Genomic DNA, 26,275 nt, shown 5'->3' on the forward strand with positions numbered 1-26,275 from the left:
CATGTCTTATTGCATATTTGTTAGGTTCTGCACTCAGGTTGTCAGCTTCTAGGGCTGGCCCTACCATTAGGCAGAGTGGAGAATATGCCTCCTGCAGCTGATTTGGGGTGTCATGAGAGGGAAGCAAATGGTGGGAGTAGGAGTAAAGTGGTACCTCGGGTTAAGAATTTAATTCATTCTGGAGGGCCATTCTTAACCTGAAACTGTTCTTAACCTGAGGTACCACTTTAGCTAATGGGGCCTCCCGCTGCTGCTGTGCCGCCGGCACACGATTTCTGTTCTCATCCTGAAGCAAAGTTCTTAACCCAAGGTACTATTTCTGGGTTAGCGGAGTCTGTAACCTGAAGCATCTGTAACCCGAGGTACCACTGTAGTCGCATTTGCAGGGAGTGAGAGGGGTACTTGTGTCCCAGATGCCAAAATAATTAGTCTTTGGTACTTTGTACCTTGGCTTGCAGGAAGATGGAGAGCGGGGTAATAACCATTTGTTGCTTCACCTCAGGCAGCAAGATGTATAAACTAATTGAAAGGATGGGCTCCCAATTCTTTTTAAAGCATTAACAATTATACATGCGCGCACACATCTTGAAAGGCACATTTGAGGTATGCTGTCTCATTTGTGAATGTTATCCTTGAAAATGCTTCTCTTTCATGTGTTGTTCCCATGACAGCGGGCTCTTTTTTTTTAGACACACTTAGCATCTCTGTTCTGCATTGTGCTTGCTGATTAATGCCCCAACCCTTCACCTTTGACCTGCGGAATAACAAACCATAAGGCAAATGCTCACAGCAATCACACTTCAAATTGGCCTTTCCTGTGCAGGCATATTAAGAGAAATTGGAGGTTGTGTGGGGTGGGAGGGAGGGAGGGATGATAGATGCTTCCCTTCTAACCCTGCCAGCTCAGATATGACCAAAAAGGACATGCTATGGATTCTTTCAGATGTCTCACCTGAGCAGTTCACTGACAAGGGGTGAAAGATGACAGATTGCCATGTGTGAATGGAGGATGTCCCCGCAGAACACCAGATAACAAAGTCCAGGAGCAATACACACTCACATCTTCCCTTCTAGCTCAGTCAGTAGAGCATGAGACTCTTAATCTTGGGGTTGTAGGTTTGAGCCCCGCCTTGGACGAAAGATTCTTGCATTGCTTGAGGTTGAACTAGATGACCCTCATGGTCCCTTCCAACTCTGCAATTCTATGATTTTCCCGGAGTTCTTGAAGATTAGAGCTCAAAGGACCAGGTATTATTAAGGAAAGTAGATCTCATCACTTTGATTTGAGGTGCTGGTGGGAGCAGTGTGGCAGTTATCATGGGCTGCCACGACCCATGGGAAATGTAGGAGACAAAAAGGGGGAGCTGGGGGAGACTTGAGGGGGAGGGGTAGCCAACTGGATTAGATTCATTCGGCATCAAAACAGACTCCAGCATTTGGTGGGGTAGACCCATGAAACCTGGTGACCAACCCTCACCACATCAGGGTGCACTGCGTTATTAATTAAAATGGTGGCCTTTGAGGGCTGAAAGGCAAGATATCAGAAAATTGAATCATAGAACTGTAGAGTTGGAAGGGACCTTGAGGGTCATCAAGTCCATATTTTTATTCTTTATAATAATATCATTGAGACTTCTTACTTCTGCTGGTTAGGGGATCAGGCTGTATTTCTCAGATGCAGCACGATTTTGAACCCCTGCTCACCTGCGAGACAGAAAAAAACCTCTCCTAAGGATTCATCCGTACTTCCGCTTGTTCCATGCCTAGAAAACATAAGTCTGAATGGTATTTTGCTTGTCCTAGAATCATAGAATCATAGAGTTGGAAGAGACCACAAGGGCCATCGAGTCCAACCCCCTGCCAAGCAGGAAACACTTTCTTTTCCTGTGCTTTCTGAGCATGGGTCCAAGTTGTTTTCTGTTTGCCCCACCACTTTCCCAGGGAAAAACCACCCTTTAGTGGAAATATTAGTCCGCAAAAAATCCCACTGACATTTGCTCCAATTCAGTAGTAAAATTGGGTTTTCCCAGGGGAATGAGTGGAAAACTGGATGAGCCCTTATAAACATGTAGGATCACATATGCTAAACAGAGATGCAAATAAAGTTGACTGCACTCCTGCAACCCACAGACTTGGCCAAAAAAACCAAACTTATCCTCCTGCTCTTGGAAAATGAAATCAGAAATGCGGGACTTAAATACATTTCCCCACTGCATCCACCTGCTGCACAGACCTGTTCAAGCATGCAGCTTGGCTCTGAAAGAGTACAGGGAGATTCTGTTTTGAATTCAGCGCAAACTCACTCATCCTCAGGGGCTTTTGATATGCCTCTTAGAGTTGCTCTTCACAGTGGGCTTAGCTGAGAAAGCTAAGGAGAAATAAAGCAGAAGCTTGAAAGTCAAGTTTCCTCAAGGGGAAGGAGACAAAATGTGTATGAAAGCAAGCTGGATAGATACCTACAAGTGCCCTTACTGGGGCAGCCAGGTGAAAAAGAGGAGAGGACTATGGCTCCACTCCAGGACCTGTGTATTTGCAGTGTGAACCTTATGTTCAGGGCAGGATTTGGTCAAGCAGGCTGCAAAGTGGAAGTCTGAGGCCAGAAAGCATAAAGCGTCCTTATGATCAGGGTATCAACCCCGTGGTTTTCAACTGAGATTACATAGGTAACTTTGTATCTAATTTGCTTACCTTAAGGTAACTTTTATATCTAATTTTGGGTTTCTCCAAAACATGTTGTGGAATACAAAGGGGAGAATTAGGTTACAGCATTGCGTGTTTGTGTGTGTGTGTGTGTGTGTGTGTGTGTGTGTGTGTGTAATTTAGAAAATGCAGGAGACTTTGGTCCTAGAAGCATTCCTCTTTCAATCTCAAACTAAACTAGATAAGCATGTAGGTGGGTACCCACAGGCTAAACTAACACACACAAACACATCACTCCAGATAACAAATACCTAGTTGGCATGCAATTCCCAGACTCCATGGGAATCAACTATTCTCAGTCAGCAGCACTATTTCATGCTGTTAGTCACCAGGCAGTCTAATCAGTCACCATAGAAACCACAGAAAACATTTCGCATCAGGCACCCTCCTGGACTAGCATTTATTGCTTTCTTTAATATCGTTGCCTATGCCGTGTTTATTTTATATTTATCACATTTGTATTGCACCTTTCCTCAAAGGAGTGGCCTGTTTGCATGCAACACACTCTTGTGAGGTAAGTTAGCCTGACAGACAGTGGCTTGGGCAAAGCCACCCAATGAGCTTTATGCAGACCAAGAGAATCAGAATCCAGCTCTCACCAGTTTCAGTAGCATACAGGCAAGGTAGTTTAGCACCTAAAGTTCATATTTCGCACTCAGCTATAAGCCACCTACTCTTAGCAGCCCACAGCATCATAGCTAGACACTGGAGGGAGCGCTTGCTCAGGAGTGAACATGGACCCTGGTACCAAACTGTATGGGAAACTGCCTTACTAGAAAAGCTAACCAACAAACAGAGACGAACACAGGGAGACATAGAAGAGGACGTCTTCACCCCTGTGTGGCTCCCCTTTGTTACACACACAGCCCAACAAGAAAACAACAATAAGCCACTGACAGCATATGAACTGATATGGCTAACTTCACCCAACGCCCATCTACCCACACACACACGCAAACAAAATTTAGTCAACTGAAGGCAAGCAACCATGCTCTGTGCCCCCCAGCCTCTCTCACTGCCAATGACAACTAATAAATGAATAGAAAGAGAACCTACCCACGTGACGCTGACACAAGAACTTTGCACATACACTATGTAAAACGATGAAAGTTTACTACCCCCTCTCCCCCGGTTTCTCTCCCTGCCTCTCTTCTCCCCAACTTCCTACTGCATACAACATTAATGTCTCACATTGAATATAACTGATCTGTAGAAAGGTCGTTATGATCTGAAAATAGAGACAATGTATGTACTTTTGTAACCCAGGAAAATCGTTCATAAAAACTATATTTTTAAAAAAACCTATGAAAGTGCCACCTGCGTTATGGAGGCGATACTGTCTTACCTAACAGGGTTCCCTCAATGTCAGGACCAGAGAATGTGACCTCCCAGGGCTCTCTGCGTGGCTGCCTTTGGGACTCTCCCTACACCAAGGCCCCCTCGGGCCACCCCTTTCTTCTCCAGTCCCTCCTCGAGTGCTCTTGCCTAGCTGGAATGTCTGCTTGCTCGCTTAGATGGAGGGCAGAGACATAAATGTGTGTGTCTGTAGAAACCTCTGGTTTGGGGTAGCTGAAACGTGCTTCAGCGATTGCACTGAAATGTGTGATTGCTTCAGCCGCTCTTGACTTTGGCCCCAGACACCAATGTCATGAAGTCCCTAGAAGGTTCCCCTCAAGGGCCTACAGGCCTCAGGCTGACAAACGTTCCCCACATCTGATGCACGCAGAGTGCTTTGATCAGTCCAAAAGCACAATGGTGCTCTGCAGATGTTTCGTATTACAATGCCCAGTGTCAGGAATAATGAGAGTTGTACTCTAAAACATCTGGGGAGCATCACATGGGGAAGCCTGAAGTAAACGCTAAGTATTGTCATTATTAAGTCCAGCACTGGCTTTGGATTATAGAATTCCCACCAAAATGATGTAGGTCTGAGCTGAGAATTGAAGTTCAGCCATAATAGCTTAATAGCAACTAAAATGTCACTTTCATTGGGGTTTTTTTGGGGGGGGGGATTTCCACCCACCCCTGTTAAAACGGTTCTTTAGAAAATGGGAGACCATATTGACAATTTTATTTAGTCTAATAACGTGGTATCAAATTCATATCCCCCCCTTTAAAAAATTACTTGCTAGTCTTCTTATCTATTATTTTAAATTTACAAAGAGACAGAGGAGGAGGTTACCAACTATGGTCTTTAGGAAGTTAATAGAATAAGACACTTCCTTAGTCAAGTACTCCACGGTAGGAGAAAATCCCTACACCCTGACTTCCATGTAGCTAGAATATAAGAGCTGGTATGATTCAGAAGAAGCAAAACTCTAGACACCAACATTTTCAGATGTGTACAAGGAAGGATAGACAGATCAGACAAGGTCCATATCATAGAGACTTTAAAACACTAAGGGTGATTAATTACCTGACAGCATCTTCAGCATATCTACAATCTTAGTTTGCGTTCATCTTGTCCTAGATGAGGTTTAGGAATTTGCCCAAATTTGTTAATGTAGGCGTCATAATTGAGCTGTTAGACTTGCATTTTATATTTTGGATTTTGAACTGGCAAGTTTGGATGCAGGAACTGCTGCTAGCAGCTCAGCACACAAAACAACCACCCCCAGCTGATGGTCTTGGACAGAGGCCTTAAGTCCACCAGGGAGATGTTACACACCGTATAATTAAAGCCACAGAATGCTATTGCTTTTCTTGGTTTAAGCTTCCAAAATTTTGTTTATTGGAGCAAAGCCAATTTAGCTTGTCAATTTACATATCGTGGCTGCAGAGGGCTTGGCAGATGGTCTAATTGCATGGCTTCTCGCTAGATTATTTTACTGGCTTTAGGGCAGTTACCGCAAAACTTGAATTTAAAAGGAGGATAATGTACACGTCCAAAAAGATTTGGCCCCCCTGGCAAATTCCAAAGTAAACATAGTACGCTGTGTTTATGTACCAACATGGGAGTGAAAGCTGTCTCACATTGCTAGCAATCTATTGAGCAATGTCTTCACCTACTTTAGCAGACCCTCCAAGTGTCCCTATTTTCCAGGGACAGTCCTGGATTTACAGAAGCCATCCCGGTTTCTGATTGGGTCCTGAAATGTCCCACTTTTCCTTAGGACATTCCTATTTTCATCAGATAAATGTTGGAAGGTATGGTGTTATCTGACCCCTAAGCTGTCTGAAGGCAGCCCTGTATAGGGAAATTTTATTAATGTTTAATGTTTTATTGTGTCTTTATATATGCTTAAAGCCACCCAGAGCAACCCAGTCAGATGGGCAGAGTATAAATAGGAAAAGTACTATAACAGCAGGAAGCCAACATGACACAATCTAGATGCTGCTGGACTCCAAATCAGTCCTAGTCAGCATGGCCAGTGGTGAGGGATGATGGGAGTCCAACAACCTCTAGGGTACCACATTGGCTACCCATGCAGTTTCACTACCCTATCATTCTGAATGTCCATAAAATGTTTTAGCTATATTTTTGAAAGATCACAGATGTTTTAGACTTTGACTCCCACCAGCTCCAGCCAAATGACTTCCCTTCCCTTGGCTCTGGTCAATACATAACAGAGTTTGATTTAAGGGCTTGTTGTATTAGAAATACGCTTAGTACTTTTATTAGCTCCTGTTATTACCTTGTTTTAATGGCATTTTTATTATGGGCTAAGACTAAAACAAAGAAATGGTTGCCTTCTGCTTTAGCCTTTTCACATTGTTTGTGTACATTCAACAAAAAAATAGTCCATGGTTCACTGAAGGATGTGATATTTCATTGAAAAGACATAGCTGTTGTCAGCTGTCTTTGGTTCCTAAAGAGCTACAGCTGCACTCGAAAACAACCCCTGGAACAGGCATGATAACTGCTTATTTGATATACAAACCTGGCATACTTTATATGTCATTAAGTGTAGATATGAAATGGGGCCCCAATCAATTAACAGCATTTCCCCCCAAAAGTCGAAATAAAAATTTAGATGCCAGGGAGAGCTGTTTAATCTCTGGATAGTCTCCTACATTAAACAAACAAAGTGGCCACACTCCAGATTGAATTGATCTAGACTGTGGGTCCATTGCATTCAAATTTTCAAGGACATTCTTCCACATAATAGAATGAGGGCCTTCACCAGAAACCATTGTTAATAAGCTGAAGATGTTGCTTAATTTTTACAGAAAGGGTGCAGAGACGCAAGGCAAAAGTGTCTGGCCGAAATTTCATCTCAGCATGTGTAAATGTGTTATTTTCTTAGCACTAAGTAAATGTTGTGGGAAGGACACAGTACTAGTTTTAGCAGTAAGAAAATGGCACATTATGCACAGTTAGAGATGACATTTTGAGCCTACTTGGAGCCATGGAAGAAAACAAACTCAGTTAATGCATGGTACCCCCACCAGAAAATGAAGCTGTTTCTTACATTCTTCCCATTGTGAAAACAAACTGACCACATAAACCTAGGGGGGAAATGTTATGAATTGTTAAATTGCTGAGTTAAGCAAGATGTAACTCAGGATATGTCTATACCACAATTCTCCAGGGCTCTGGGGAACAAATGTGCAGTACTGGGCACAGAATTCTGCTTCCTGACAGCTCACCTTTCATTAAAAGGGGATTTCTACAAGTATCAGGTATGCAATGACCTCAAGATTTGGTTCAGACTTGATGTGGCACTTTAGAAAACAGCATGCCTTGATCTGAAGGCTGCCTGATTTGGCTTGGGGTTTGAGGCCAAAACCAAGTCAAAAAACAAAACTTCCCATAACACATTGTTATTGGGAAATAAACATGGAAAGGAAACCTGACAAATTAGAAATAGGTCCAGAGGTTTTTAAGCTAGGCATCTTTAAAGTTGGTTTGCAGGGATGGGAAATAAGAACTAAAAAGGATCTAGTTTCCTCTCTTTGGTTTTGTTTGTTCTAAATTTTACATTGTAAATTATTGTGCACCTCAGAGCACCCCCAGTCTGTAAGGGTTGTAACAATGAGTTTGCCTTATTGAGCTCCAATAAAGTAAGCAGGTCAAACATTATGAAACCAATATCACAATATGGACTTCAATCCAGTTTGGGACAATATATTATCACCCATCCCTAGTATACACCCACCATTTTAGTCTAGAATCAAGAGAGATTGATTTTTGTCTGTCATCCACACACAATCTGTATATTTTTTGCTCCTGAAAATATATTGTTGAAAAACTGGTTTCATTCCAACAAATAAAAGTTCGTTGCAAATTGATTTTGTATTACCCCACATTTGAAAACAGATGGGGGGGTCGTCCCAACAATGTGGGGGAGGTCCACACCTGCCCAATGCTATTGTGTGTGGACCCACAGTAAAGTCACAATCACCTCTTCTTTCTTCATTCACCTGGGAGACGTGCAGGGAGGGGAAGGTGTGGATAATCTAATAAAGGCAGGGGTTTCAAATGTGCATCAAGTAACCACATCCACCCTTGTTAATGCCACCATCTGGAATCACTCTAGAACAAAAGCAGCATGCTTCATGAGGACAAGAATGAGTAAGCCCTAATTCAGAAAACAACAACACATTTTTGTGCTACAAATGGGTTGGTGTGTACACTAACTAGACAGTATTGTATATGAAACAGCCACACAAAATGACTCTTATAAAGTCATAATTGATAAGGCAGGCTATGGCTGATAAATGAAATAAGTAAAAATCCCTTGAGGCAAGCAAAACTCAAAACACAGACAACAAGAAGATTAAATCAAAAGAGAAATCAAAAGGTGTGGGGGAAGAAAAAAGTGGAATTTACTTCTGAATAAATGCGGTTAGGGGGCGTTATGTGCTTAAAAGGGGACAAGGATATTTCCCCTCGATGCTCATTACATGACTGGTTTCCTCACACCCAGTTCTAATTCACCGAAGCTGCCTTCTGTGCGTGTGGTATCATCCGCACGTGTGCAATGGTTGTCTGGACTGTACACACCTCAGCTTAACCACAGCTTCCATTTTCTAATCAGACACAAGCTGCTCTGAGAGAAAGCACATCAAACAAGAAGCTGCAAGAGACGGATTGATTGTGGCTAACATCGTGCGTATTTGGCTTCAAACACCACTGGTGGGAGCACGCCGGATTCGGAGTAAGCGAGACTGTGTAAGCCGAGGATTGCACTGCCTGGGAACTAACCCACACTCCTGAACCTTACATCAAACAGATTTCCCTCTTGAAGGATCAATGAGAAATTCTGACAGGGGGATCAATTTTTTAAAACTATCTGCTTGTATATTTATTACAGAAGTATATAGCTCGCCACCCAAAGGATATAGCTTGCCTACCTTTGATAGGCAGGTCTTACAAATTAGGAAATGGGGAGAAATGCTTCCAAATGGGGGAACCCCTGTTTACTTAGCCCTGTTTACTTATTACCTACTCAACAGGTTAACCACCAAAATCCCAAAATCTGTTCCCATGACGCTGTCTTCGCTCGCTACATTTGCATCATAAAAGCTGTTGCAGTAGCTTAACTTTGAGGGAATATCAGAAGCCCAAAGCACGAAGAAAATCTTAGAATGTGCCCTTTCCCCCCACGTAACCATGTTATACAAATACTCTTGCTCGAGGTTTTAGGCTGCAACCCCATACTCTCGAGAGTAAATCCTATGGAAATCCGTGGAAACTTACATCTGAGTAAACGTGCATAGGGTGGCACTGTAGAGCGTTATTTTCAGCCCCTTTTCCCCCTTTCCCAAGCTTCTCCCACAGTGCAAGACATTTTTCCTTCTTTGAGGGAGAAAAAAGTGGCAACAAAAGACAACGTTCCTGAATCAACAAGTGTAGTAAGCAAGGAAAATTGCCATTTCGTCGCGTTTGATTTGGCAGGGGCGGAGGAAAACTGTGCAAAATTACAGCGGGGGGAGAGAGAACCAGAGAGATTTGCAGATAGTGCGCCTGGGCAAGAAGCCTCGGGAGATTTCAGAAGGTGGACAGATTTCTCTCTCGTTAATGACTTCAGATCCACTGAACACATGCCAGCAGGAAAAGCCGTTCAGCTTGGCTTAAAGCCCGCTGCTTGCCTGCTCCTTTTTGCAAAACAAGAACCTGAAGTTGCTTAGCAGGTTGGCAGGAAGGATGGGCTGCAGAAAAACTTCGCCGGGTGGTCCCAGATAATCTGTAGGACAGATATTTGGCTGGAGGAGGTAGCCAGAAAGGTAAGCAGTTATTTGTCTCTGTTTTGAATGGTTGTTCTGTACGTAGTTTTGCTTGAGGCTAAAGAATCGGATGCAAGCAGACTAAATAGGAGCCTGTCTAGCTGTGCGCTCATGCCAGGTTTCTGGGGGGATTTCCAAGATTTAAACTCCCCCACCCTCTAGTTACTGCTCTAACTATGGCACACAGGGATTCCTCCGGACAAAAGCCAGGAAGACTCTTCCTTCTAGATTTGTGAATGTTATTCTCCCCCCGTAGCAACTAAAACAGTATCACTGTTAAAAGTAACGAGCATATTAATGCAAAGAGCTTTTATGATAGCTGGTGGCAGCAAAAGAAAGAAATTTTCGGGGGACACAGAAGTGTGGGAGTTGTGTCCTGCTACTGCATGTTAAGGGCTCTGGAAGAAAAATAGTAGTATATGTTAATGACAGGAGTCCAAAAATGGAGGAGGCAAGTGTGGGGAGCTCCTTTGGGGGGCGCTTGCCCTCCCACCCTCTGACATCACCCATGGCAATAGCTAAGAAGGAAGCCTTGGTAAACTGCACCTTGAAAATAATACTATTTAATGTTTTTGCGGCACATTTCAAGTGTTCAAAGTGTTTTAAGCTCATTACGCAATAATTTTTAAAACAGCCCACAAAAAATAGACTGGTGTTATTACAGTGGTACCTGGGGTTACATACGCTTCAGGTTACAGACTCCACTAACCCAGAAATATTACCTCGGGTTAGGAACTTTGCTTCAGGATGAGAACAGAAATCGTGCAGCAGCGGAAGGCCCCATTAGCTAAAGTGGTACCTCAGGTTATGAACAGTTTCAGATTAAGAACAGACCTCCGGAACGAATTAAGTTCTTAACCCGAGGTACCACTGTATTCCTGTATCAGTTGGGGCAGGTCTAAGGGCCACTTCAAACATAACTTTTTTTCCCAATTAGTATTGGCACTGGCTCAGGGTAACATGCATCAAAGCATAGCATTTCATTTAAAACAAAAAACAGTAGATGTGGATTGTAGTTAACATTGTGTGTACACAATTTCCAAATCAGTGGTGGAGCACACTGGGTGCAAAATAAACCAGAGTGAGTACACAGATTAATGTGTATTAACTGGCAAACCTCTGTTTGCTGGTATGTAATGCATGGAAGTCTGAGGGTACACTATATATGTGATTGGAATGCTTGCTGTATTTTTATTGTAGAGAAAGCAGCTGCAGGGGCTCCAGATTTGGATTGGGGCTACTGTGGGCAGGGAGTAGTGGACTCTAGGATCCCATACCACTGCCCCAATCCAAATGGGACCTTCCATTAGCCAAAGGGGAAATACAGGGTTAAGTCAGGGAACTGGTGCAGATTCCAGAGTTTGCAACTTAACAGGGAGAGGTTAAGGCAGGGGCAGACTTTGGCAATCTTTAACGCCCTGTGTGAAGCCAAAAGTGGATCTTCTCAATTATGGATCTTCTCAAGTTTGTGCCCCCTTGGCTCAGTGCCCTGAGCAGTGTGGGTGGGGGCACCTGCACTGCCTTAAAACTGGTGCTAAATTAAGGAGCAATACCCTTAAAAGTGCTTTAAGATCCGAATTGAGAGAGTGCTTTAAACACCAAAAATGCTACTTTCTGAACCCAGAAAGCATAATGGGTTTACTTGCATTATTTTAAATGTTTGATATTTTATTATGTTTGTGTGTGTGTTGGAAGCTGCCCAGAGTGGCTGGGGCAACCCAACCAGATGGGCAGCGTATAAATAATAAAATTATTGTTACTACTACTACTACTACTGCTACATGAGCACAGTGCTCACATCTCTCAACCCTCAGTGCCAAAGCTTGCATGCAATCCTGAAGGGTGTACGTACTACACAGACGGCAAGAAGCCTCACTTGGTTTTCCAAAAACCTCACAGGAGAAAGGAGAAGAGTAAAGGACAAGCTGCATTTATCTATATATAACTTGTTTATATAAAACCCACATTCTCTGAGTGCGCCAGTTTCAGATGGGCTGAGACATGAATAGTCCCTTGAGTAAGTGTTTATAGCCACTGCTCTGCATTTGCAAATCCATTGTAATACAACATCACATACCAGCCCCTTAAAGGGATGCAGAAGCACTGATGTCTACTATATTTTCTGTAATCTTGGCAATGAGCCTTCAAGAGAACAAACAATAGCCTAAATACTTATTTTAACAGGAGCATTGAAAAATGTTAGATTTTAGAGACATGCTCCAACTGGCATCCCATCCCCCCCACCCATCTTCTTTTTTCTTTTTTCTGGCATCTGGTGGTGGCAGAACTTCAAGGGAGATTTGAGAGAAAAGTGGTGATACATATAGAAATAGTTTTCCCCCCTCAGATAATTTCATCAGCAGAAATTACATAAACATTAGTTAAAAGTGGCTATATTTTCAGCAAAACTTAGTCATGCCTAAGTCCCATTTGTCTGAGTCCCACAGGGTGAGGGATTTGCTAGAATGGTGCTTCCCCAGAGGTTGATGAATCCAATAGGTCTTCAGTCTGTCCATGGAGACTGACTTTTCAGCAGACTTGGCAAGCTTTTCTGTTGAAGCTCTAGTCAATTTCTCAAACAGGAAGCTCACCACCTAGGCAGCTGACATTCTTAGATTAAGTCTAGTTAGCGAGAGAGGGGTTATCTAAGAATGTCAACAGCCTAGGTGGTCAGAATCCTGTTTGAGATTTCAATGTTTAATGTTTTTCCCTAGATCTGCTGGAAATGAAGTGTGTGTGGGAGTATGCATAGAGGTCAGGTAATAAAAGATTTGGGGGTCAACCTACCAAAAGCAGCTTAGAGCCCTATTCTGCAATAGTGTCGGCAAAGATGGATCAAACTATATTTTACATCAATGTGTAGTCTGGGCTTGCATGCTTAATTCCCCCTTCCCAAATGTATACTTAACTTATAGAATTCACTGCCACATGATGTGGCAATGAGTGCCGTCCTCAATGACATTTTAAAGGAGTAACCATGGAGAAAGGTCTATCAACTGTTTTTAGCTATGGATGCTTCAAAATTCAGAAGTGCTATACCTCTGTATTCCATATCGAGACAATCAACAGGGGAGGTACCAGACTAGCCGCTGTTGGAAACAGCAAGATGAACCAGTTGGTACAGAAAACCAGGTCCTAGGTTCCACATCACTCCAGTAATGTAGGAATGGATGAACCACAAAGAGATGCAGGATCACATGAGAAGAACCACACCAGCAACAAAGGCTGAGTTAAGAAGGTGATGCTGATGAGCTTTTAGCTGTATAAACATGCCCTTCATCCATTACAGGAGCAGGGTGGAAAGCAGCTATGGGGGGCAGTAATCACACCGCTTGCATAACTTAAGAACCAGACTACTGAGCAATAGTGCAGCTGCTTCTCTATTCAGAGGAAGTACTTAGTCCAATAGCAGAAACTGCCTAGTGTACCCCCATGAACTGTTGCATCCTATATTCTTCTCCTTTATTTTGATGAGACTTGTCAGCCTGGGAAAACAGCCCACTTAGGAGAAAGAAAACTGACCCTAAACCTCCACAGCCTTGAGGAACATCTTTGGGAGAAGAAAAGGCTAAGGAGCAAACCCTACCAAATCTGGAGTGGAGGCCCTAAGATGGATGGCACATTATACACCTCATTCCAGTGGCCATGCAGCCATGCTGGTGCCAAATGAATTGCTCTGCCAAGAGGGGGGTCTTGCCATCTGGGCAGCCCAGGACCTCCTTGCACACTTCCCAGGCTTGCACCCTGGGGAGGTCACTTTAGTCCTGTTAACACAGCAGTTTTGACTTCTCCCCCAGAAATGTACTCCATTGTGTCTCAAGATAGACAGGTGCCAACAACTTTGCTGCAATCAAGGATGCTTGCACCAGTGTAAAAACAGAGAAATGGTGCAATGCCAGCTCCAAATACCACACAATCATACAATGTGCACATTTAACATTAGCAGAAGAAAATCCAATAGAAGCAAAGTATTTCTTTTAGAGGAAGAGACTGAGCCTGGAAAATAGGAGAATGAGTTTTCTGTCTTTGTGACTTGTTCTAAGAAGTTTTCTTTATTTCTTCTCCTTTAAAAGTTGTCTGAAAAGGACCATGCACAGAAAGGCTATGTGTACCCATACAGAAATAGTGAATCAATAAAATTCTAATGGCTATCCCCTTTTCAGTTGTTTAACCAGAGAAACTAGAGAGAACAAGAGGTGAGAGAGGTGATTCTCTTTTGTAATAGCAGGAATTGAAGTTTTGAGTGGGCGACAGAGGCATTTGCCTTGTCTCTTGAAATAATATGTTCTTGGCGAAAGGTACCGTAATAGCCTTTTATTGTCAAATCTTAAGATTCCTGGAATGGCACATATGTGTGTATGGAGTTGGAAGGGGGAAGGGTGCAGCTTTGCTGGTATAGCTTGCGGGCATATGGTCTTGGTTGGTATGGATACCGTTGACTGAGCTGATTCTGAGTGAAGTGCTGTTGTGCAAGCCATCAACATACTTAGCTCGAGATGCAAATGATAGCCCACAACCAAAACAAAAAGGTCGTAGGGCAACAGCTTACAGGATCATGTGCTCAGGATCACTCCAGTTTTATAACCTTTTAGCACACTGCTAATCAGAGTGGATTCTGCTCTCTGTAGTTCTCACCTTGCTAGTCATTCCACCCTTTTGTCTACAGTGTGTATGTGCAGGATACAGAGAGCCAGCTTTGTGGGGTGAAGTGGTTTCCAAGCTGTATTATAGGGAACCCTGAGTTTTCTCAGTAGCTGATCAAGATCAGTAACGGTGAACAAACTTTACTGAAAGGCAGTTTCTCAAATACAGCAGGGATGGGGAAATGGTGGCCCTCCCAATGGTTTTGATTAAAACTTTCATCAGCATGGTCAGTGAGTAGGGTTGATAGGAAATGTGGTCCAACAAAATCTGGAGGGCCACAGGTTCCCATCCCTTGTGTTGCTTGCATTTATTAGCTCATGTACTTATCATGTAGCTCCAGTGAGTCCCAACACATTTGGCCAGCAATTGGCATTGACAGAATGCACAAAACACATAACCTCTTCCCCAAGAATTCTCTGTACCTCACACAGGTTGTGTAGCAGATGTGCAGGGTTTCCTTGGGAGGGATGAAGTCTGAACATCTCTGGTATAATAGATAGACCTGAGAGATGGTCAGCCATGAACCAATGTAGGTGGTTCCCCTTACTTCACTGGGCATAAAAGTGGGATAACCCCTGGATATGTTGCTCTATGCTCCCTGGAGAGAAAGGATGCACATAATAAAATAAACATGCATAACAATCCCGATCCACTTTATACCCTTGATCAAATAAGTAGTAGCCTACAAAAGCTTAGGCCCTTGGGTGCCATAACATCCGTTGTCTTTTTATAGCCTCCTGCACTGATCCAGTCATGATGCTGATGCAAATCCCATTAACGCCAATGAGATTATTTCCACCATCTTCACCGATTCAAATTCTGAATTTCGTTTGGTGACAGATGCAAGCCTAAATGCAACAATTCCATTATGGAAACCGTTTTTCAAAAAATTAGATTAGCTTCAGTACATGAAGCATAACAGCACTGACTAGATGATCCTTGATGTGTGAACATAAACAATGGAAGAGATTCCAATTATCTCTAATTCAGATTTTAGGCCAAAATCAGAGGTGTTGATGAATAATGGATTAGCTTTTTTGCAGAAACATCAGTGCCGAGCAGAACAAATATGAAAGAAAGTTTGGAAGGGGGGCTTCTGTATACGTGGGAGATGAGTAATTTGTTTAAACAGACATATGCCACATTTCTATCTCTTGATATCTCAACACTGCTTCAATTAACAAAACACATGTCAACAGGCAGCTTTGAAACAGGTAAAAAAATGGGTTCTAATTTATAGTTGGTGCATTTTGGGATAAGATTTGGTCTTGGACATTTTCTAGGAATCAGGGCTGGACCATGGGAAGGTGTCTGAAGACAGGAAAGGAAGGGCAATTGGGATCAGAGAGTGAGCTACCAGGCAGTACTGAAGGCAAGAGCTCAGGTAGACCCTTCTGATGAAGCATAGCACCAGTGACTTGACACAGGAAGCTTTCTTATACAACTTCCTGCCCAGAAGCAGCCAGCAGTCCAGTGAATAGGCCAGGTCCAGAACTTGGGATGTTCTTCACAGAAAGGATGCAATTGGGTCCTTTTTCACATGGGACAGTGGTCAGCAATTCCTGCTAGAGGGATAGTCTGCTACAAATATACATTACACCTTCAAAGGAGAACTCGCTTCCATTGCCTCTGGGTAGATAACAACAATAAATATGCCCACTTATTTGAGTCATGGGGCATCTCCATGGCAGAACTCATGTTTCTTACAGGGTGGTGATGTTGGCATCATTGAGACCTTATGAGAGGGCATTGTATATATTTACAGGTGCTATTAATTACATAGAAGATGTGGGGGACATTAATACCTGTGATGAGTATACTATGGAGGCCTGCCCTTGAAAGTAGCTCTACATATATTTGATGACCATTGTTGAACGCTGTGCAGAGGTATAATTTCATGTCTCCATGGTGGCAGAGGAGCAGTGAGCATTCTGGTAATGAGTGGGATTTCTATAAAGGTCTGACGATACACTCTTGGGTATATTCAAGATTAAATTGCAAAAATGCAATGCGCTCCATGTGGGGGAGGGGGATTTTCTTGTGATTATGTGGTGTGAAAAGTTGCCATCAGCAGTATATGTACTCCTGACTCTGAGGAATCATAATATGTGGTGTCAAACAAAGGCGGCTGGGTGAGAAATCCCCACTCTCCTCTCCCTCTAAATGAGATGTTTGATGTTCAGCAGAATAATAATTTTGTCTGCAGGTGTCCGTATTTCAAGACACATTTGGATAACATGTCTGTAGCTGTAGCTACATGTGAAAAGAACATTAGTCTCATGTATTATTTGGGTTGGAGGAACCGTGTATATTTTGTGAAAAGGGCTGGGACCGAGACAGGAAGGTGGTTCAGATTGATTGTAACCGTGAAAGGATGCATCTGGATAAGATTTCCTTCAACTTTTTATCTGAGCCCTGGCTCAAGAGCTGTGCTCAGTCATTATCCATCCCTTATGTCCACGGGTCATTATCACAGTGCGCCATGCAAAGGAAGGTTTCCTGCATAAGCCATCAAAGGCTGTTGAGAAATGTCACACAGATAATATCTATGGAAGTTTACTAGCAGCATCAGCCATTCAGATCTTGGAAAGGAAAAAAACTTTTCATCCACACAGCTCTCTTTTGTGTTACAGGAGAAGCTATTGGTCACTGATCAATGTTAGCCATGTTATAGATTTGGAAGAGGGACCTGTCCCCCCCCCCAAACCCCAAGAAATTAATAAATGGCAGGATTTTGATTATTTGGGAGGTGAAGGGAGAAGTACAAACTGCAGAGTAATTCCTGGGCAAGCTAGGGCCATTAAGAAACAATATAGGGCCACTGAGGGCTATTGGCAAGGCAAGAAAAATGTCCTCCCCCCCTGCCCAGAGACAGGGGTTTGGAAGGTTGCCAGGGTTACTGGGTATGAGGTGATAGGAAGAGTCTTTAGCAAGGGTTGCTTGGAAGAAGGAAAAGGAAGAAGGACTGGGATCCATGTTGGGCAGGTTGGCTGCAAGTAGGCTAGGAGAGATGCCTTGGACTCCATGGCTGCACTGCTGTGGGATACAAGTCCCTCTTGAAATGATCCTGCTGTAAGGTCTGGACTCCCTCTATGCAGACTGAAGGTGTAAATAGGTGAATCAACCATATTTCTTAAAACTATGACAGTCTCCGCCATGTCTCAATTCCCCAAAGGACCACAGACCCTGGGTGAGTGCCTGGAACTCCATGGCTCTTGCCACCATTGGGTAGAGAGAGGGGAAGGCACCCAACTTTTGTAGCAGCCATCAGCCACTATTTGCAAACTGGGTAGTCTTTGCTGTTTAATAGTCAAAATTAGTTGTATGAAGACTGTTTATGGCACTGTTATCCCATGGAAACATTGCAAGGTGCATCAAGCCACTGGTGGCAACTGTTGCTTGTACACTATTGCAAAGGGATGCTTGTATTGTATGCACTGGAATTGGACATGGGTAAGGAGTTTGATCAAACTGCGGGAGGCAGTGGAGGACAGAAGTGCCTGGCGTGCTCTGGTCCATGGGGTCACGAAGAGTCGGACACGACTAAACAACAACAACAACAACAAGGAGTTCTGGAAATAGACAAGAATACAATAATCAGGATGCTATAATCAGTTTATTGGATTACATCTTGTTTGGAAAGTCAGAGGTAGCCTTGTGTTTATTAGTGTATATGCCAAACTGGCAGGCTGCTCTGAAAACTTTTTAAAATAAACTGTTTGTAAAGATCACAAGACATTGCATCTAACTAAATGGGCAGCATACAGTAGAAGCAGTTGGAAAGGATGGCTGATTTGCATGTCTTTCAGGCGGGATACCTTAGAAGACATGGTGTAAGTATTTAGCACTATTGCCAAGAGAGCAGAGAAGCAAAAAGTTGTTGCTATTTTAAAAGCATTATTTGCTAGGATTTTAATACTGTATAGCGCTGGAACACATATCCAGAAAAGCCAAAGCTGTTTCCAGAACTTTGTGAATATGGCCAATCAAGCCAGGGATCCATTGGAAAATAATAGTTTGAATGAAAATGAAAATGTTTATTCGGCTTTACGCCCATCATAAAGCACAACACAACAAAACAAAACAAATAAAACAGTGGACTCATACAAGCCACCAGTAATATAACACAGTTCACAGCTCACAGGGACAGATATTAGCAATTCAAAATAAAAAATTAAGATTAAGATTTAGGCACTACGCTAAAATCAATATCTGATGTCATTGTAGAAAATTCTTATAACTATCAATAATCGGCTAACATTCCATTCCGTCTCTTGTACGAGAGGACGGCTGTTAGGAATTTAGCAACCTGTAGGGTAATATAAGGATCCACATCTTGAAGAACCCAGGCAAGCTGTGGGTCTACTGATTTGTCAGCCATAGGCTGGATTATTGAGTTTAGTATACTAGCACGAGCTGAACTGTACATAGGGCAGATAAACATGACATGCTGTAGAGATTCAGATGTTTTCATATCACAAGCACACATTGAAGGAACTTGGCCCTTAGTGAATCTATGTCTCAGGACATTTGTTGGAAAAACATTGAACCTAACTCTAATGAAGGCGTATCAGTGAGACGCGGCCATAAGCGATGTTAAGTAGGATGGAGCACGGTAGATAGGGATTATGCCGAAATTTAACAGCGAGCAGACTCCACCACCAGCTAAAAAAATTTGGTATAGCTCCGTATCATCCAGCCTTTGATTTAAACACCTTGTTGCCACATTTAGATCCAGTTTGAGCAATTCAGAGGGCGAGATCTCATAGGACAGCAATTTGGCATGGATTTTTCCTGACCACAAATTTGTGAAGTCATCCCGCCACATACATTGAATGAGATAGTGGTTCGGGAGTTTATGCCATAGGGATATCCAATAAATCAAAACTCTCCTCCATAGAACTAACTCCACTGAGGGGATCTTCATTTTTTAAAAATAATAGTTTTATAAATGCATTTGATCCTTTCAGAGCAAGATAATCTCACCTCTATGGGGATTTTCTGCAAATGGAGTTAAGCAATGACTCAGATCAGTGTTTTGGAAACTTTCATTGCTGAGGTTTGCTCTGAAATTGTTGTATTAGTAAACGTAAGGCTCATGTGCCTAAGTTTTATCAGTTTGTGCCTGTCTCATGGTCACTTTCACACATGGGATGCTTCAAAATTATACAAGAAAGCAACAGCTTAAATCTAACCTGGGAAAATAAAGAAAGTTGCTTTGCTGTTGCCTGCCAGAACTATTAAACTGACTTGCTAGCCTTGTTGTTTTTAGTTTTCTTTAACACATTGCTGCTTCTGATGTCTTGTGGCTTGAAAAGCTTTCAAAGGGAATGTTGATGTTAAATAAGAGGAAGCTTATAAACATCCCAAAATACCGATTTAAAGACTGACATCAGCAGACTTTTGTGTTGTCTCTGCCGATTTGCTGAAACATCCATGTGCTTGCATCTTGACATAAGGGGTTTTGCACATTCAGCTACGCTGGTACAATTTTAGTAGGAAAGTTGCAAGCATTTGAGGAGAGGCAAACACACACACACACCCCTCCACAAATGTTCACAAGAAGGAACAAGGGGAACATAGGATGGCTTGCAGCCTGATGCAAGCAGAACTGTGTTCAGTCTGCGAGCCATTGCCTCCCAAGCTCCCTGCCCCACCATGGAAAAAATGTAGGAAGTGAAGAAAAAGCAGAGGTTGCATTTGTCCCTGAAAACCATCTCTTCCTTTCCTCCTCCTCCTGCTCCCAGAACTGGGACTAGAATCATATCCCAGCATCCTTGGTGGAGAAGCGATGTTGCAGATACTATTCACAAAGCCTCCTCCCAAGCAGGAATGGGATAGCATCACTTTCCAACTAAGGATGCAGGGACTAATAATTCATACTCCAGTCCCATGTGGGGGGAAATGTGCTACTGGGAGCATCCACAGCCACCACTACCTGTACAGCATTTCCTGTCGCAAGAAGGGAGAGTGCCCCCCCCCACTACAGCAGTAGGACACAGCAGACTTCGTCCTGAGAAAACTCAATGATCCCAATTTTATTTTATTTTATTCTTTGGTAGATTTGCAAAAAAGAAAAACACACACCAATGAATAAATTTTAGAAAGGGGCAAGATTTGACATGGACGCACAAAGCATTTTCTTGTATATATAAAAAAATCAAGACTCCTTCTGCTCCCCCTTTCTTCCTGCTCAGGGCAACCCTGCCCTCTACCTGCCTCTCAGAGCCAGCACGTCACGTCAGTCGGGGGGGCCACAGCCTCTCCTCCTCCTCGCCCACTCTCCAGCTGCTCAAGGAAGGAGGCCAATCACAACACATAGGCTAATAGTTGATCAGCAGCTACACTATCTAGTGAGCACGGATCCTTAGCATGAATCTTACTTACATATTCTGTTGAAAAATATCGGCTGATGAAGACTATTATGAAACAGTAGTACAGTGGAACCTCGGGTTAGATACGCTTCAGGTTACAGACGCTTCAGGTTGCAGACTCCACTAACCCAGAAATAGTGCTTGAGGTTAAGAACTTTGCTTCAGGATGAGAACAGAAATCATGCCGCAGCGGTGCAGCGGCAGCGGGAGACCCCATTAGCTAAAGTGGTACTTCAGGTTAAGAACAGTTTCAGATTAAGAGCGGACCTCCGGAACGAATTAACTACGTAACCAGAGGTACCACTGTATCATTCCGGAGACACTGTCCTTTTGAGGCTTTTGAGACATCTTCCATTGAAACTTTTGAAAGGCTATTGAGAGACTGTCATTAGACATCTGTTTTGAACACACGGCTTGACGGTCCTTGCTACCACTCTGTTATATTGTACATATGAACTTTGATTGGCTTCTTCCTATAATTTGAATGATATTATTATTCTATTATATATTCTCTACTATTAGCCTATGTCTTGTGTTTGTATTGCTGTGATTGGTTCTTGTTGCAACACAGGGGTTTGTTTTTGGTTCAAGGGAGTAGGCCAGCAGCGGCAGCCATGGAGAGGCAACGGGGTGCTCCTTTGTGCTACTGTCGCCACTGCTACATCCAGGGACAAGCGCTGGCTCATCCTCCTCCCCTAGCTTGACAGCAGCACTGGCAGGGGAAATGGAGACATTCCAGGATCAAATCAGAAGCTGGGATGGTTTTTGTAATTTCAGGACTGTCCCTTGAAAATCGGGACACTTGGAGGGTATGGTAGTGGTTATGTTGCTCTGTCAAAGCTCTGCTGCTGCCAGCCAGGGAGTTGGATTACAGTCTTACGTGGCTCACAGTCCTGTTTACACTGCCTTGAGTGCATGCTCCAGTGAATACAGAACATTCACATACGTATATTCACTTCTGACTAGCCATTGATTGGCTCACACTGTAAGGGCATATCATCCTATACTATAAAAAAGCCCCAGTCAGTTTAACGATCAATGGCTTCCCCCGCAGAATCCTGGGAAATTGAGTTTAGTGAGGGTGTTGACAGTCTTTAAGAGATCTCCTCACAGAACTTCTGGTGCCAAGATCCCAAAGGGAGGAAGGAATGACTGTTAAACTGACTAAACTCTGTTGATATGACCACAGAACCCACAAACCTGATTTTCACTGATAGCATTTATATTCACAGCTGACTGAGAAGAGCTAAATAAAGTTACTGCCTCATTGAGACTATTACTGCATCTTATTATACTAAAGCTTAAAGTTCCACAATGAATTCTTTTCTTAAAAAAAAGATTTTTAAAAAAATCTACATATAATGTGCCTTTTACTAAATTAAAAACAGAATGTTTAAAGTAACAGAAGGGGAAATTTATTAATTTTTTTTAAAGGAACTGAGAGGTCAAATTTTTAAAATGAAGGCTTTTCCTTTAAAATAAAAGCATCCTTTGCACTGAAAATGTAAACTAACTTGGAACTAGTTATTATTGGTAATTAGGAGTAACCCTGAGCTGTTTCACAGAACTACAGTTCCCAGGATTCCCTGCTTGAGTTTCATGGCAGCTTTGAAAACCATCTTTCCATTTGTCAAGCGGATGTGCCCTTAATTCCTATTGTTAAAAGACACGTCCTTTATTCGCACTGTTTGTTTTGCACCGGCCAATTAAATGTATTTTTTACTTAGGAGGAAGCTCAAATTCAGTGGGAGTTTCCCCCTCACTGTTAAATATACATAGGACTGCATTATCATTATGCATAATTCAGACTCAAATACTAATAATGTCATGAAACTTTATAATATACAGAGGTATCTCCCCTAGGTGCCCTCTGAGGCTGCATACTTAGCTACCTGCTGCTAATTGCTCCTGGAGGGCATTTCCTGCACGTTCCATGCTGCCACCTCACCCTGCGTGCCTCTCTTGTTTGTGTCAGGCTTTGCCAACTCTAAAGAGCCCCGCCCTGCCAAAGCAACCCAGTAGCGAGAAACAAGAACACTAAGAACTGATACCCTAAACTTAATCCAGCCCAGTTTTGAATAAGCTTGTTTACCATTGCACTTGCACATGACAAGGTCACAAACCAGCACAGAGCTTGCAGCATTTAAACTCGTAATAGACTCAATAAAATTCACTCACATAAAAACATTCTCGTGAATTGCCACGTGCTCCGTATGAATGCATAAAAAAATGAATTTTTAAAAGATGTGTTTGCTGCATTAAATGGCTTTGTTACTTCGCTGCGTAGAGATAACAGGCAAACTGAACAACCACCCCGTTTTTCAAATTCCAAAACTTCTGCATCACCTCCCCATATAGTATCCTTGTTTGATGCGGTGCAGTATCAAATAAGAGCTGTGGATCTCACAATAAGCCAGTGCACAGTGTTTGAAGTGTAGCAGTACAACACTATGTTGTGCATACAACACTACGTATGTGGAAGCACTCAATGAGTATGGAAACTGGCCAGTGCCTAGATGGAAGATGACATATATCCCATGTAAACAACTCTGAGGTTTCTACAGAAAGGAAGCGTTTAGTATCATCAGTAAAATAGCAAGCATATGATTTACAATTGAGAGGATAGTTTGTAGCATGGTGTTTCGGTTACCATACTCAAAATTTATAATCAATTTTTTGAGGGTGCAATACCAACGTGTCAGAGGGGAGGCGTAAATTTGAAGGCAGTTCTACCACCTAATGCAAACCCCTTCTGGACTCAAGCCAGCAGAGTGGAAGTCTGCATACCTCAGTTGTTTCTGGGCCTTATAGTATTAATTTTGGGTGAGAGTCGGGATTGTCTGTTTCCATCCTGTTATTTCCAGCAGGAGGGGAAAGGGGCGGGGGAGAGGTTTAGAGATGCTCAGAGGTGTCTAAACCTTTCTCCAATTGTTGGATCCAGAATGTCCCTAGAATGTCCCTTTTCTGGCCCTACTGATGCCAGAAGCGTGATGTCAGTTGGGCCAGAACTTCAGTGGGATGCTGGTGATTTTGAAGAACTAGGCTCCAACACTGAAGTTTGGTCTTCAACATCCAAGGTGAAGATCCAGTCTGCCCTATGGCTACAAAGGATTCCACTCTTAAGTGATTATATGAACACCACAATATTAAAGAGCATTCTCTACCCAGATTAAAACATCAACAAAATTATTTTTCTCTTAGGAACAATGAAGTAAATTTGCTCCTTGCTTCTAGCATTCTGGTTAGTTATTGCAAAAGCACTGGGGAATAATGATCTATCCTTAGGAGGTTTCAAAGTTGTATTTTATTGACTTAAACTGGACTACATGTATTTGGGCTTTGTTATTTCTTATTAAAAAAAACACAATCCCCACTCCAATCTCACTCTTTCCAGGAAGACTCTCAACAATTAGCACTACGCTATCCCTATTACAAAATCTCTGGCTGTGGGCCTGATTTCAAACTGTACAATAAAACAAACTAGAAATTATTGTTATTATTATTATTATTTCCAGCTTAGTTTACAGCAAAATATGTAACATGAGAAAAATCTCAGTTTCCACATTAAATATATTTTAGTAAATTTATTGATGCTGGGCCCCTATTTTATACGGCTCCAATGATTTTCAAATTTTGTTGTAGAAACCCTTGGATCTTCAGGCACTTTTCAGGGGTTCCTCATGAGTAATGGCAAGCAAGCTTCCCTAAAAGTGAGATGGCATGCTCCTATTAGCCTTCCTTTGCAATTCCAGAGTAGCCTCTCAATTTGCACATTGTAGAATCCAGTTTCATAAACAAGACTCTTTCAATGCCCCACATAAACTGAGGGTGACATTAGAACTCAGCCCACAATGTTCTGCAGGGTTTCGGGTTTTCATGACAAACGAAACCGATGTGAAAGGCTCTCTGCAAGGAGGGAACTTGAAAACTATTGTAACTAGATCCAAAGATGCATCGGAAGCTATTGGCTGTAGCCTGACTGAAGATTCAGTAAACTGCTTTTAAGCACTTGTTGCAGAAGTTGCCTGCACCACAGTTGTGGCCAATCTGGTTTGCAATGGAGTATCTCATATGTTGAAATTAACTAAGGGTTTCTGCTTCACGCCTCTGTACCACACCTTCTAACTGGGAGGCCCGAGGTAATACTAAGCTCATAAAGCATGCTGAGTATGAACATTCCAAGAATACTTCCCTTTGTGTACAGGTTGTGCTGTTACATAAGAAAGAAAGGCAACCTAGCATGTCATCCCCTCCACTGGTTTACCACATCACTGCATTCCAATAAGGCACTTTCAGCAATGTTTCCAAGTGTTCCTCCTGCACAAATCTGAGGTGAAAGATCCTCTATGATAAGAAGACTGTTTTCTCCTTAGATGCTCCCCAGCCTTTTTGCTACTATACATGAGTGACTGAAATCACTATTAAGCTAGAAGTCTCATTATTTGCTATTTACAGAGTGAGAAAGATCAGGTCTTTTCCATGGCCCGCCCTCATTATTCCTCCCCCATTTCCTCACTCCTTCTGCACCAAACTTCTTTTTCAGAACAGCATTTCATTGCACATGTATTAGGGAAGGAAGAATCTCTATGTTTCTAGACCACATCACAAGCTTTCACCCATAATTTATTTCAATTTCCGTATTAATCTGCATTTTTTTTTAAAAAAAAAAACCAAACCCTTCTCAAAATCAGGAGTGGGGTCAAGGGTTGGCATGTGGTGTATTTTTCTCCAAGAATATGCATAAAAATGGGCATTTGCTCTCAAAATCCATATTTTGATACTTTCCAGAACAATGTCATTACGCTTGGAGAAATGTGAAATATGGTGGATAACTTCAGTTCCAATGCACACATTGGTCTGAGATGTGTTCATCAGGTCGTTTCATATAGGAATCCCAAAAAATGTGAATTCTTCAAATGGTTGTAGCATGCATGATGTTCTGCGAACTCTTCTTAAAGAGCAATGTACATGTAATGAACCTAAACATTACTGAAAGAACTTACTAAGAGGATGTAAATGGCATATGTCAAAACTACTTCCCTTGTAATTAACATGATTCAGAAGAATGTAAATTGGTGCCTTTGTAATTACTTGTTGCTGTCCTGTAGGAATCGGGTATGCAATTTATCCAAGTGTCTTTAAGTAAATCAGTTGCAGCGCACTGTAATCCAGTTCTTCGTTTGTTTTTGACTCTTTAAATTATCACGGTTCCCTTTGACCCCCGCCTTCACAATTTTATGTAAAAGTGCTTAGTCTAAAGAAAGAAGGAAGCCCCGCTCAGACTTGTTGAGTAGGATAAAATACTTTTGAACAGTTTCTCTTCCCAAAAATTTTATGTGTCAAACTGAGTGCTATTTATAGAGCTATGTGTACATAACACATAATGC

The 26,275-nt window shown here is 42.4% G+C and overlaps 1 protein-coding gene across 3 annotated transcripts in view; it reads left to right on the forward strand.

Annotated features, from left to right (window-relative positions):
• The window catches only part of RASGEF1A (RasGEF domain family member 1A), a 240,019-nt gene that overhangs the window by 158,931 nt on the left and 54,813 nt on the right, over positions 1-26,275 (forward strand). The window contains exon 1 of one of the 3 annotated variants that reach the window (XM_082222469.1): positions 9,616-9,870. The exons of the other annotated variants lie outside the window; for them this stretch is intronic. The gene's annotated coding sequence lies outside the window, so the exon portion shown is untranslated. Of the gene's footprint in view, positions 1-9,615; positions 9,871-26,275 lie in introns of those variants that run through there. 3 annotated transcript variants of the gene reach the window in all.

Source organism: Podarcis vaucheri, assembly GCF_965113315.1.
Source record: "Podarcis vaucheri genome assembly, chromosome: 5".
NCBI lineage: Eukaryota > Metazoa > Chordata > Lepidosauria > Squamata > Lacertidae > Podarcis > Podarcis vaucheri.